Source organism: Felis catus, chromosome B2, assembly GCF_018350175.1.
Source record: "Felis catus isolate Fca126 chromosome B2, F.catus_Fca126_mat1.0, whole genome shotgun sequence".
Classification (NCBI taxonomy): Eukaryota; Metazoa; Chordata; class Mammalia; order Carnivora; family Felidae; genus Felis; species Felis catus.
Genome location: NC_058372.1, coordinates 136,418,794 through 136,432,728, shown reverse-complemented (window position 1 = coordinate 136,432,728; position 13,935 = coordinate 136,418,794). Strand labels below are relative to the sequence as shown.

General features: G+C 39.4%; 1 protein-coding gene across 1 annotated transcript in view; it reads right to left on the bottom strand.

The window, feature by feature from the left end:
- Positions 1–13,935, bottom strand: part of ESR1 (estrogen receptor 1) — a 276,181-nt gene that overhangs the window by 189,965 nt on the left and 72,281 nt on the right.

Sequence of the window (13,935 nt, the reverse complement as noted above, 5' to 3'; positions counted from 1 at the left end):
CTCTCTCCCTCTCTCTCTGCCCCTCCCTCAATTGGGCTGTCTCTGTCTCTCTCAAAATAAATAAACCAAAAAAAAGAGCTTTTCTTTGACTACGTGTATAATTTTATTTATTCTTTATGATAGTTGTATTACTTGGTGTTATTACTTTTCATGTTCAAAACTGCATAATAAGTTTTCCACCAGTCTATGCATATGCAAGAAGAGAGGGGGATAAGAGAGAGAGAGAAAGAGAGAGAGAGAGAGAGAGGTAATTATAGTAGTGGTGTGAATTTCATCATGCTTATATGATCTGAAGAACAGACTTAGTCCAAGGGAATTGTTCAGCTAAACACTAAAATAAGCCACCTCTTCTCCTTTTTTCTGTTATCATTAAACTCACCATCAGTAACCAATATTCACAAAAACATCACTGCGCAGAGAATAAAACAAGCAAATGACTGTCCTGATAGAAATTAAAAATCTCATTGGAAAGATAGGAGATAAACATATTTTTAAAATACAATGCCAAGTTGTTCGCTTGGCTCAGCTACTGGCATTCAGAAGGTGCAGCGAGTGTTCAGTAAATAAAGATAGATTATATGCAGCACCAGGCAGTTGGCTGGATGCTGGTGGAATAGCACAAAGGTCCGGAAAATGACTGGCAGGGCATTCTGCCACTCATGAGGCCAGGCAGCAGAGAAGACTTGGTGACAATGTTGACCCTAGAGCTAGGTGGTTGGCATCTCTATGGGTAAGAAAAGCAAAGTCTGCGCACCATCAACTCTACCAATGAGAGAAAATGAGCAGTCAGATAAATAAGCTAGAAGTCAAAAATCAAAGCTTCTGTGTAGATGGGGTCATGTCAAAGCTGAGAAATGGAGGTGAGGCAGAGGACAGATGTTGCAGTGTATGCTAAAATCAACAGAGCTGAGGTCAAGCAGGAGTCAAGTGCCAAGACGGTGGAAACTGCCCTCTTGGAGTTGGAATTGACTCCACGCCAATGTGTCCGTCTTGTCTTCAGGCTGTCAGGGATCAAAAAGTTCACTGCCTGGATTAACACAGGGGCTCTAACAGCAGCCCAACTGACCCTCTGATTAGCACAGAGAAAAAATATTATTAAGTATTCAGAGGAAAAAGGGGATGATTTCCAAGCAGTCCTAAATGAGTTAAAGAGATGGACTTTAGTAAACAGGAAAATTTATTACTAATAAATAAAGTATTAATAACCAACTTGAGATTGAAGGGAGGCATAAAGGGACAAGGTACGTTCTGTGGTCAATGAGCAGCCAAAAGTTTCTTAGGAAACCTGGTTGCTGCAGCCAAAAATTTCTTAGGAGAGGAGGAAAGAAGCATGAAAAAATAGGTGAGATTTAGCGGGTGGAGAAGTTTGAATGCCAGGGTAGGCAACAGGCAAATTGTAGATTCCTTAGGGCTAGACACTACATCCTACATATTACTGATTACTTTGAACTACATGCTTAATAACTAATTAGTTAATAATTCTTGATGGACTGAGATGATGATGATAATCTAGTGGAATTGCATTTTATTTGGACATTAGGTTAGGTACATACGGCAAAAATTGTGTGTGCTTTTTATTACCTGTTGTGAGCAACTTTCTGGTCGGATAAAAGCCAAATACAATACTGAAAGCTATACCTTCATTCCTGCACAACCTTATTAGCAATTATTATTACCCTCATTTGACAAAATAAAGGACCTGGGTTTCCGAGGGCTTAAGTATCTTGCTCAAGATCACACATCTCTAGACAGATTTCAAAAGCTGAAGACCAAAATGCTACACCATATATGAATTATAATGCCTAATATCTGCCAATTCATAATTATCAAAAGATAACTTAGGCATTCGATTCTCAGAATAGCCTGATGGGGTAGTTGGTGTTTTCAGAAGCATGTTTTCTATGAGACTGAGACCCACAAAGAAAAAGAAATAAATCTAGGGTGGGCAGGATGTAACTTGGCAATATGACATATTTCCGGGAACATCAGCCAGAACTTGAAAGTATTACAATGGGCCAGCTAGCACACTTGAGCTTGCTCGATTCCTGGGTGCATTAACATCAGTAGGGTCCAAACTGGTGGGTGAGCTAAGACAGCAGGAATTTTTAGGCCCACTCCAATCCTAGGTCTCTTGAGGGGATGTTAATGGTTTCTTTCCACCTTTAGATGAACTGGACTTTGTGGTCAGGGACCACATTTTACCCTTGTGTCTCCAAGACCTTCACATAGTAAATGCTCAGTAAAGGTTATCTGTAAATGATTTAGGCTAAGAAGTTTGGATTGACCTGGCATTTGTTATGTAAAACGTTCTAAATAAAACTGCCTAAAAGTTATTAAAAATAAATGCAATCATAGCCAGTCTTTTAAAGTAAGCTTCTAAAGATATAAACACCTAAGTGTAATTGTGTGTGCTTCTCGCCAACTTTTATTTGCTCAAGTCAGGTTTAAACTAAACCGCATGTTGCCTCGAGGTGTAACCAGACTTTTCTTTATACACAACTCCACACTTTACCTTAGGGTCTCTCAGGGCTGGCAAAGATGTCGCAGAAGTCTGACCACAGGTGTGTTGGTTCACACTTACTGGATACATTTTCAAGCAAACATCACCAGACTACCTTGTGTGATGCTTAATCAGGAACTTCTCAGAAGTCACCATCTAGCCTTTTCCTTTGTCCCACGAGGCAGAAACTAGAAAGTTTCACCGGTTCTTGGGACTCACATCTTAGGCATAACTATTACATCTCTAATAACAGAAAAGAGCGTAGTTATATTGAAGACCTATCCCAACAAACTTAGTTCTTGAATTCTTTCATTTATGCGGCTATATAATTGGTAGTGACATCATAGCCACATTATATAGTTCGACCATCATGATGGCAGCAACACACGGATTTTTGTGACACTCCCCACTCAGGAGAGATTCTCTTTCTATACTCATTACTGAAGAGAATCGCTCTGGCCATTCCAACAGGTTTTTCCTATCGCTAGTTGCTCTGCAAATTTAGTTTGAAATATGAATATGATGGCTGCTGAGGTCGTTCCTCATATCCAGAAATGCATATACACTATCTTTGCCTTTCGATTCTGACCTCTTCAGTATTAATCTGAACTTAGATTGTACATCATAAAATTTAAGATTTGAAAGATACTTTAGAGACCACTGAGTCCTGAGCTCATTAATTTTTCAAAACGAGACCTGAGTCCAGAAAAATGAAGTGATCTGTCCAAGGGTCCTCAGAAGAACCAGCTCACACACTTGATCCTTAGCCAGGCCTCCTTCTACCTAGCAGAGTTGCCCTTTTTTATATAAAAAGGAAAACAAAGAGACTTTGCAACAAATATTGAAATTGTTATTGGAAAATACTGGAAACCTGTGGCCTGAAGGAGAAAATGTCCTTTTTAAAATTGCATTAAATATTAAGCAATATTAAGTAATTAAATATTAAGTAACTCTTTAAAGAATATCCATCACCATATAAATTTATCACAGTACATTAGCTGTGCAACTAAGCCAAATGTGTTGATTAACGTTCTTGTTGAAAAGTAGTATTTTGTGTCCACAGCAATCGTTCCTAAGTCATAATTGTGGTCTATCTGATGTTAATATTTTACTTTTGCATGTGTGTATCTTTCACAATGATCTAAATAGCTATAGTTCAGCAAGGCAGTGTGGTACAATGAAAAGAGCACTGAACTAGGAGTCATGAGTCTTGACCTCTTCTTGTCTGAGCAGTTAACTAGCTGCATGAGTTGGACACGAAAAATAAGCTGAAAACCAAGGAAAAGCAAACAAGCTGGGGCTAGGTGACTTTATTTCTTCTCGGCTCTAAGCACCATTCATTATCCTCATCACCATCACTGAAACTAAAAGTAAACACATGAAAATTCATGAAGTCTTTGCTTTATAGAATTTAAGAGCAGCAATTCATTCATACAATTTGCTGTCCCCCAAATTCTACGTTTTATAAGTTCTATCCTCAAGAAAGGGTCTCTATATCATTCCAAGGCCAATTTACTTTTGCAAGAGCAAGTTATAGGAACAAGAGAGAGCCCTCCTGAAATTTCTGCCTGGCCTCAAAAGCCTGTCAGCATTCCCTCTAACTTTCCAGGTCATTCTTAGAAAAGTAAATAAAGATCCCTCTTGCCATCCTGTAAGAACTAAACTGACCTCTAAATAAGCAACCAAATTACTTCAGGATAAAAAAAATTAAAATGGCATTCTAACTATAACTTAAATAAAAATTAAATAGGATTGTCGATGGTCTTTGGTCGATTTTATAACAGGCAGGAAACTCCTACCGAAATATTAAATAGCCTTACCTTTAACTGCTTTTTAAACCGCATTCGTGAGCAGTTGTCGCATTCACGTGCAGACCCTAAACCCACATCTCAATAAATTAGTGAAATCTAGCCTATCTGAAACGAGCCCATATACTTCCAGGAGTACTGGCTCACATCTGCTTTGGGGTTTTTCTCACTCATGGTGTCCACTCGCCCTGTATCTAAGGGAGGCATGAAAATGGAATAGGTGTTGTTTGCAGTGCTCCAACATAAGCTGTCAGGAATGTGACATGCAGGATTCCCACACTGAGTGAGAAAGGGGAAATAAACCCAGTGGTCACCCTCCGCCCCCACCACGTCTGAGGTTTTAGGACACCATAGTTATTTTTCAGTCCAAAATCTGAAAAGGTCATATTTCTGGTTGTGATGAATTACAAACATGGCCCTAATTTTTCAACCCCTGCAAGCCTTAAGGACTCAGCCATTTGACTTGTTTTGGCCTATTGGGTATCAGCAGATAATGCAAGCAAGGCTTGAAACAGGCTTGTGATGTGGGGATGTTCTCCTTTGGGCCTCTGTCATCACCATGAGGATATGCCTGCACGAGCCTGCCCGGGGAGGAGATACATGCCAAGCAAAACTGAGTTCATCCCAGCCACTGGAGCCAAAAGAGCCAGACGTATGAGTGCGCCCAGCAGTTGCCCAGTGGACCTCCCTGCCATGTAATAGATGCTTGTTGTGTTTGCCATTGAGATTTTGAGGCGACGTTCTGTGATACAGTAGAAGCTAACTACTATACTGCAGGTTTTAGGTTCCCAGCAGATAGTCTCCCTTAATTAAAAAAAACAAAACAAAACAAAAAACCCTCCATCTTTCAATGTATTCAGAGTTCTACAGTGATCATGTACTTTCAGTTCATTCATTCATTCTAGTAATTCATGCATATGCTACAGCTATTTATTGGCTGCCTAGTATATGCAGTCACTGATCGATGTGCTTGTAATATATCAGTAGACCAAATACACCAATGTGTTTTATTTGTTCGTAAACACCCATCCGGAGCTTACTTTCTAGTAAGAGAGACAGACATCAAACAATAAACATAATCTAAAATTAATCTTATGGTATATTACAAGGTGGAAATACAATGGAAAAACAAAGGAGTGGAGTAGGCTGGGGGCGTAGGGAGGTAAGACTACTGCAGAATGTGTGGGCAAGTAAACTGTTCTACTAAACAGAATGGTCAGGGCATGCCTCACTGACAAAATGATAATGGAGCAAAGAACTGGAGGGAGGTGAAGGAGTTCTGCACACAGGTCTCCAGGGGAATGGCATTCCAGGGAAAGGGAAGAGTCAGAGTAAATGGTCCAAAATAGAGTGTGTCTGGTGTTAAGGGTGCCCCCAGAGCTCAAGTAGAATGAGCAAGAGACACGGTGACAGGAACAGAGGTGAAAGAGGCAAAGGTAGGGAGGAAGTAGATGACAAGGGACTTCAGGCCACTGTAATGACATCGGCTGAGTGAACAGAAACCCGTGCAAGGTTTTGAGAAGAGAAGTGGTCTGATTTGATTTCTACTTTTAATGTGTCTGCAGGGGGAACAGACCATAGGGAAGCAAGGGAAAAAGCAGGTAGTGCTTCGCGATAAAGTAGGAGAAAGATGATGGTGGTTTAGAGCAGCATGACAATAAAAGTGGTGAGAAGTGGTCAGATTCTGAGAGTATCTGAAGGTAAAGCCACCGTAGCTTTCTGAATGTGAGGTATGAGGAAAAAAGAAGAGTCAAGGATGACCCAAATGTTTTGGCATAAGCCATTCAAAAGATGAAGTTATTAGCTAAGACGGGAAAGACTGAAGATAAAGCATATTCGAGGGGATATATAGGGGATTCGAGTTTGACCAAATGGAGTTGGGAGATGTTTATTAGATACCCAAATGAGGAAGTCACATGAGCAGTTGCATTTAGGGTTGGAAGTATAAATTTAGGAGTCGTCAGCATATAAATGGTGGGTTTTTTCTTTTTTTAAACTGTACTTAAATCCAAGTCAGTTAACATCTAGTGTAATAATGGTTTCAGGAGTAGAATTCAGTAATTCATCACTGACATATAACACTCAGTGCTCATCCCGACAAGTGCCCTCCTTAAAGCCCTGGGACTAGACGATACCAAAAAGGAGTTGAGACAGAGAACAGAAGAGGTCCCTGGACTAAATAAACCCTGGGCCACTCCAATATTAAGAGGTCAGAAAAGATGATGAGAAACACACAAAGACCTAAAAAAGAGTGACCACTGGGGAAGGAAGAAAAACTAAAAGAGTATATGGTTCTGGAAGCCAAGTAAAAAAAGTAGATTAAGGAGGAGAGGGTTATCTACTGTGTCAAAAGCTGCTAACTCATCAAGATGAGTACTGAGAACTGTGTGTTGGATCTAGAAACGTGAAAGTCGTTGGTAACCCTGACAAAAGCAGTCTGGGATGGTGTAGTCAGTAGGGCATCCATCTTCAAAGTGAGCTGATCCCACCATACTCTGCCAAATCTGTAAGGAAGCTGTTCTGTCTCCATCAAGAGACCTGAAGGCAGCATGGTTCTTACAGGCGTGGCAGTGCTGGGCTACCTGCCATCACATTTCACCCAACTGAACTAAATAGCCACAGATGCTGACCTGCCTCCACCCCTCTTAGGCAGCTGAGAGCACAATGTATCAGGACATCGCTTCATTTTTACCAGTGTTTGGATAGAATGACTTGTCATCTCATTTTCCCCATTCATGCTAAACTAATGGATTCCAATGTTGTCATTACCCACCTCCTCTTTTCTCTAAATTCAGAGTTAGTCCCGACACACTCCACATCCCCTACTACTGCCATTGCTTCCACCACTGCGAGAGCAGAAAGAGGCAGCTATTCATAAGTTAGCTATGAACTTGGCAGGCCCAATGACCTTAGCTCCCCAGGTCAACAGATCACTGAAGTCTTAGTATCACCATGTTCTCTAGAAGAATAGAACGAGGTGGGTTCTTTTACTCTGGATTTCTTCTGTCTGGAGTATGTGCATGTGTTTGCATACCTTAACTTAGTGATACGCCACCCATAGTTTTAGTCAATTATTTTTCATGTTAAATGTGAGTGGCAGCATGGAGTACTTACTATAAACAGGTGTGCTGGAAAAAAGAAAGAACTCTGAATCTAGAATTCTAGGCTCAATTCTTCTGCTAGGTAGTTCTGAGACTTTGATCAAGTCACTTAATCTTTCTAGCCTCAGGTTTCTTACCTAGAAGATGAAGGAGTTAGATTAGATCCATGGTTTGCAAACTGTGTTTTTTCGCACCCTGGGGTTCCTAGAAGGTCTCTCAGGAACACCAAACTGAGGGAAGAGAGTCTATGCCAAATCAGCTTTCATTTGTCTTATAGACTGATGTCTATAAGTCTTATAGACTTCTACGGCTGGTAGAAGCATTTGATTGCTTTAAATGTTGCAAAGCACTGAATTTGTAATCTTTAAGGTCCTATATAGATTCAGGACTTAATTCAGTATATTGCTTTGTCTGTAAATGAAAAATGATCATATGGGGGAAATCTTGAATAAATTAAACATCCATGATATGTCTTAGTAAAATAATATTTTAATAGCATAAACATAAAGGTACTTAAAATATAAATATATAGGTGCTTAAATATGTATCCGTTGCTTAAAACGTGCAGGATCTCTTTGGTCAAGAGCAGCTAGCTTTTCTTTAACATTTTGCTTAAATCAGACCCTAAACAAGAAGCCCTAACCCTGCCTTCTGTAAAATCCTCAATTCACATGCAGTTACAATTCTCACAAGAATTACTGGACAATCCCAAGAAAGAACCTCACGTTTACATTCTCAATTCATTGATTTGGTTCTACCATCATTCATATTAATAATCAGTCAATTACTCTTGGTAAAAGATAGCCAATGTAGGATTAAGGGAAACCTAATTTCCTGGACTGGGAACTTATCCCTTCAAGACAACGAATTATAGTAACTCATGATGAGAAATATTAACCTGAGGCAACAAGGAAATATTTTATTTTCCAACTCTTCATTGGGCTTTTGAGTTATTTTGAACATATAACAGGTATCTCCCCATCTATATTATTAGTATCTTTTCACTTCTAAATTGTAACAACTTATTTAATTTATTTATTGTCTTGGAATAGTTCTCAAAATCAAACTATAACATCGTTATCAAAATAAAGAAAGACTAGTCAATATTACTTTATTTCAAATTTCTTCTTTTTTTTAAGTACAGCTGACACACAATGTTACATTAATTTCAGGTGCACAACAAAGTGATGTGACAAGTTTATACATTATGCTACACTCACCACAAATATACCTACCATCTGTCACCATACATCGGTATTAAAATATCACTGACTCTATTCCCTATGCTGTGCCTTTTATTCCGTGACCTATTCATTCCATAACTGAAAGCCTGTATCTCCCACTCCCCTTCAAATCTCTTTGTAAGATGTTACAAGGAAACAACCAGAATCGGCAGTGCATGTCTACCAATTAATTTCCTCCATCAATTAACTTCTGTGTCCCAATTTTCTCTTTTCCTTTTTCAATGTGGAAAATGAAAACCTTGCCACCAACACATTTTGAGTCTATTGTGAGAAAAGAATTTTAACGGGTTTGTGTAATAAATCTCTGACATCACCAAAGGAAAAACACAACAAATCTCACTCCACATGAAGCTCTATCCAATGTGTGACTCCAAAAAGAAAAAAAAAAAAGAAAAGGCAGATGTGGCTGAGCCAGGTTTTTATTCCCCGCAAAGGAATTAGATATTCATTTCCCATGACAAGTGATGAAACTGCCATTCTCTTTTTTCCAACAACAACAAAAGAGAAAGAGAGAGAGAGAAAGAGAGAGAGAGGGAGGGAGGGAGAAAAGAAAAGATATAATAGCTAACACTTGTGTGGTACTTTGAGTTTATAAAGTACTTTCATATGTTATGAATTGCAATTTTTGTAACAAACTTGTTAAGTAGAAATTATTTTTATTTTACATCTGAGGATAATGAAGCTCATCAAAGTGACTATACCAGGATTGCTCAGCAAGTCTGAAGAGCAGCAGGACTTAGACCAGGAAATCCAACCCTGAAGCCTCCCCTCTTTCCACAAAACAAACTAGAATAGCAGATTCTTTGATAACAATTGTACCCCTTGGGAGTCAGGTGGTCTGAGTAATATGCTGGGTCGCACTAACCCAGGAGAGGTTGGCTAAAGCTTTGAACTTCCACTGACCATTCTCATCTTCAGCTTCCAACCCAATCTCAACTTGTCTTCTGGCTTTTTTGCCACTTCATATGCAAATGTCCTATTTGCACCGAAAAGACAGGACACTGGTGGAAGGGACTGGGTCTTATTTATGTTTGCTGTCTCCATAATAGCTCACGCGTAAGAAACTCTAGTTGTATGTAAGTGATGAATCACTGAATTCTACTCCTGAAACCAATATTGCACTGCATGCTAACTAAAATTTAAATTGAAAAAAAAAATTTTTTAAAGAAGCTCTCAACAAGTAACTATTTAAGTGAATTGAGTCATCCATCTTGAACACTTATTCTGTGACTTGCTATGTCCTAGCTCAGTAAACAGGACAGAGAGAGAGTCCCTGCCATCATGGAGTTTATGGCCAGTTGTTGAATAGCTAACAATAATTACAGTAACTAGAGAAGAGCTATTTGCTATCAGAGTTGAACACCGGGAACTAACCCAGCGTGAGGCAACAGGGAAGGCCTCCCTGAAGAAAAGACATTTAATCTGCCTTCTAAGGTTGAAGGGGAGGGGCACAGGTGAGGAGGAAAATGCAACTGAGGCAGAGAGACTAGCATGTGCACAAAGATGGGGAAATGCATCCCCTAAAGCACATCTTAAATCCTGCATCTTGGGACATCTGGGTGGCTCAGTAGGTTAAGCATCCGATTTCAGCTCAGGTCACGGTCTTACAGTTTGTGAGTTCAAACCCCGCATCGGGCTCTGCGCTGACAACTCAGATCCTGGAGCCTGCTTCAGATTCTGTGTCTCCCTCTCTCTCTCTGTCTGTCCCTCCCCCAATTTGTGCTCTTTCTCTGTCTGTCAAAAGTAAATAAATAAACATTTAAAAAATTTTTTTCAATCCTGCACGTTACTGAACTACCTTGGCTCAGAACCAAATCTAATAATGATGTCGGGATTTTCAGGGTAAAGTAGGCATCGTAAGGAATTCAAATAATTTCCTCATGTAGATAAATCATGTACTCTTTCAGATCTTTAGAACATTTCAGTAAATTTTTTCAGTCTTGCTAAAAAAAATAGGGGGTAGGTGTAGGGTTCTCTCTCTTTTATCTGAAACTAATTATTTTATGTCATATGTAGAAATTCAATATTCTAATTGGTGTCAAGTCTGGTTAAGAAGCTGGATTCTTATGAAACCAGTAGGAAATGTTGTAAAGATTTATTTAGTCACAGCTGTTTTTACAAGTAATTTCAAATTTTATAGTTATAATTGTACTTCCAGTTGTAAATTAAGTCTTCAGTAGGATTTGGGGAGTTGTTATACAAGGTGTCATGAGGTTATGTGTGTGGTATTCCATGTTGTAGAAAATACAATAAATTACATTGCTATAAAGGTAAACACTTTACACATATAATTAAAGTGGAATGTTTGCACAGCCTATAATTTTACAACTTTAAAGCTTGGCATAAAACTTACATATGTATACAAACTGCCAGAAAGACACATGTTTTTATTATATGTAGACAGATACTGAATAACCACTGAGAAATCCCTCTGAGATATTAAGTACAGAGTTTTGTTTCCCGTCCCCCCTCAAGTTTATGTTGAAGCCCCAACCCCAGTACCTTAGAATGTGACTGTATTTGGACACAGAGGCTTTAAAGAGATAATAAAGATTAAATAGGGTCATATAGATAGGTCTAATCCAATAGGCTGGTGTCCTTATAAGAAGAAGGGAAAACACCAGGGACGTGTGAATACAGAGAAAAGGCCATGAGAGGACACAGTGGGAAGGCGGCCATCTTCAAGCCAAGGAGAAAACCCTCAGATGAGACGAAACCTCTGACACCCTCACCCTGGCCTTCCCAGCCTCCAGAACTGTGAGAAAATACATTTCTGTTGTTTAAGCCATCAGGTCTATAGTATTTTGATAGAGCAGCTGTTAACAGATCAGATATAAATAATATCATATATATAAATAATATATATATTTAAAATGACATATATTTATAAATATATATTATTTCCCACCAAAATTCATATGTTGAAGTCACAACCTGCAATGTGACTGTATTTGAAATAAGGCTTTTATGGAAGTACTCAAAGATTAAATAAGGCCATAAAGGTGGGGTCCTAACCCAGTAGGATGGACACCCTTATAAGAAGAGACACAATACCACAGAATGCTTCCCCCATGTCTGTGCCCACAGAGAAAAGGACGCAGTGAGAAGGCAACTATCAGAAAGCCTGGGAGAGAGGTCTTATCAGAAACTGAATTTTCCAGCACCTTCTTCTTGGACTTTTAGCCTCCAGAATTGTGAGAAAATTAATTTTGTTGTTTAAACCGCCCCCGCACCCTCCCACCCCCTGGCTATAGACTTTGTTAAGGCAGGCCAACCAAACTAATACAGCAGCAAACTAACACAGATACAGATTTCGGTCATAAATACACATGTATGAGTATATGCATGCACATGCAGACTAGCGAGGTGCGGTCAGATTATCTAGAGTTGGATCTGACAACGGTGGGAAGACTTTTATTATGTCTTTGCATATTAAGATTTTTGTCAGACTACAAATGAGTATACATAATTTATGTTTATGTAGCCAGACCGTATCTGGATATAAATTAGGAAAGACAGAAATGTTTTTATGAAGTGGGGTCAATGCATGGGTACTCTCAAGGGAAAACATGCTTTGGAAATATTCACAAATTGATTACTGCAGCTTTCAGAGAGAAAGGAAGAGGCTGGGCTTAATCTACCTGACGTTGTCAAGAAAGCACATTAAATTTGGACTCTACTGGTTCAAATTAAACTTTTTACATGTAGATGTTATATTCCTGTCACTTATCAAGTTACCTTAAGAAGTTTTTTATTAAGCCTGACTAATTCTCTAATGGTACAAAGAAAGATGAGTTCCTTAAATATTTAATCCATTTGTGACTCAAAGTGTCACTTTCAGAATGTGGCTGTTAAATTCTTAGAATTAATTACCCTTTGAATTAAAACTGCTTTGTCAGACATTCAAGACATATAGTCACAGCTCATACAATGCATAAATTCAACATTTCATCTGTTCATCAAGAGACTTTATTCCAAATGCTGTATTTAAAATCCCAACCTGGCAGTCTTGTTTGTGACCATGGAACTCAGGAATCTTCGACGGTAAGATTCCTACCCACCAAGTTCTTGGTCTTTCTCCTGCTTCCTCCTTCATCCAAGTGTTAATGAGCTAAAGGTTAGCCACCCTCTATCTGCACAATCTCTATTCTTTTTCACTGTAACTCTGTTCTCCTTAACCCATCCCGAATCTCATCTCCTTCAGAAAGCTTTTCCCCTATGACAGCAGGCAACCACATCATAGACCCCTCTCCCCCTTTGTATCCTCCTAAAACACTGAATACGCCAGGACTTTAATTACGCATTTTTTATCTTTTCTCTCTCAGTACCTTGAAGGCTACCCAAGACTAGCATCTGTGTTCCTCAAGGCTGGATCCCCAAGAAGACAAGATCAATCAGGCAACCACATCAATGGAGCACCTTATACCCCCAAAACCAGACACTGGATTCCCATAAAACAAAACTGGAAGACTGGATACAAGAGGAGACAGAAAACCACAAATACACACACACACACAGCCATTGCCACAAAGACACAAGCACACAGGCACAAATCCTGAGTGCCACATGATTTGTTAGCGCTCAGGATTCATTGCTGAGGTGCTGCTCCCAGTACCATGCCAGGTGCTAAGATTATAGCAGTTGCTGGTTGAGTCAATTTCTGAAGGAGAAAGCTATCTTTTGATTGAAACTTAAATTCCCTGAGGGATGTTAAGAGATTGGAAGATTATACATTAGCTATTTAGCTTTCACATTGACAAGTCTCAGTTTAGGGAAGACCTATTCTCAGACACCGTTTTCTAACGTTAGCAATATAAACAATCACTGGAAAATACTTCTAGCATAATTCCCTGAGCAGGCTTCCTTTCCTTCCACCACCACCTCCCACAGCCCTCTGACTTAAAATATAAGTATTTACATGTAAAACATAAAACACAAAATGGCATTTTAGAATCTCCAGTTCCAGTCACTTTCTATTTTTTTTTACAAAAAAAAAAGCATGTCATAAAAAAGACTTCTGTTGCAATGAAAAATAGAACTAGGAAACAACTAATTAGAAGGGAAAACACTCCACTGCCACAGTTGTTGGGACAGAAACAGCCAAGGGCGCCTGCATGACACAGCCAGTTAGGCATCCGACTCTTATCTCGGGGCAGGTCCTGATCTCATGGCTCTCGAGTTCGAGCCCCCCATGGGGACGTGCGCTGATAGCATGGAGCCTGCTTGGGCTTCTATCTCTCTTTCTTTCTGCTCCTCCCCGGCTTGCGCTCAGTCTCTAAGTA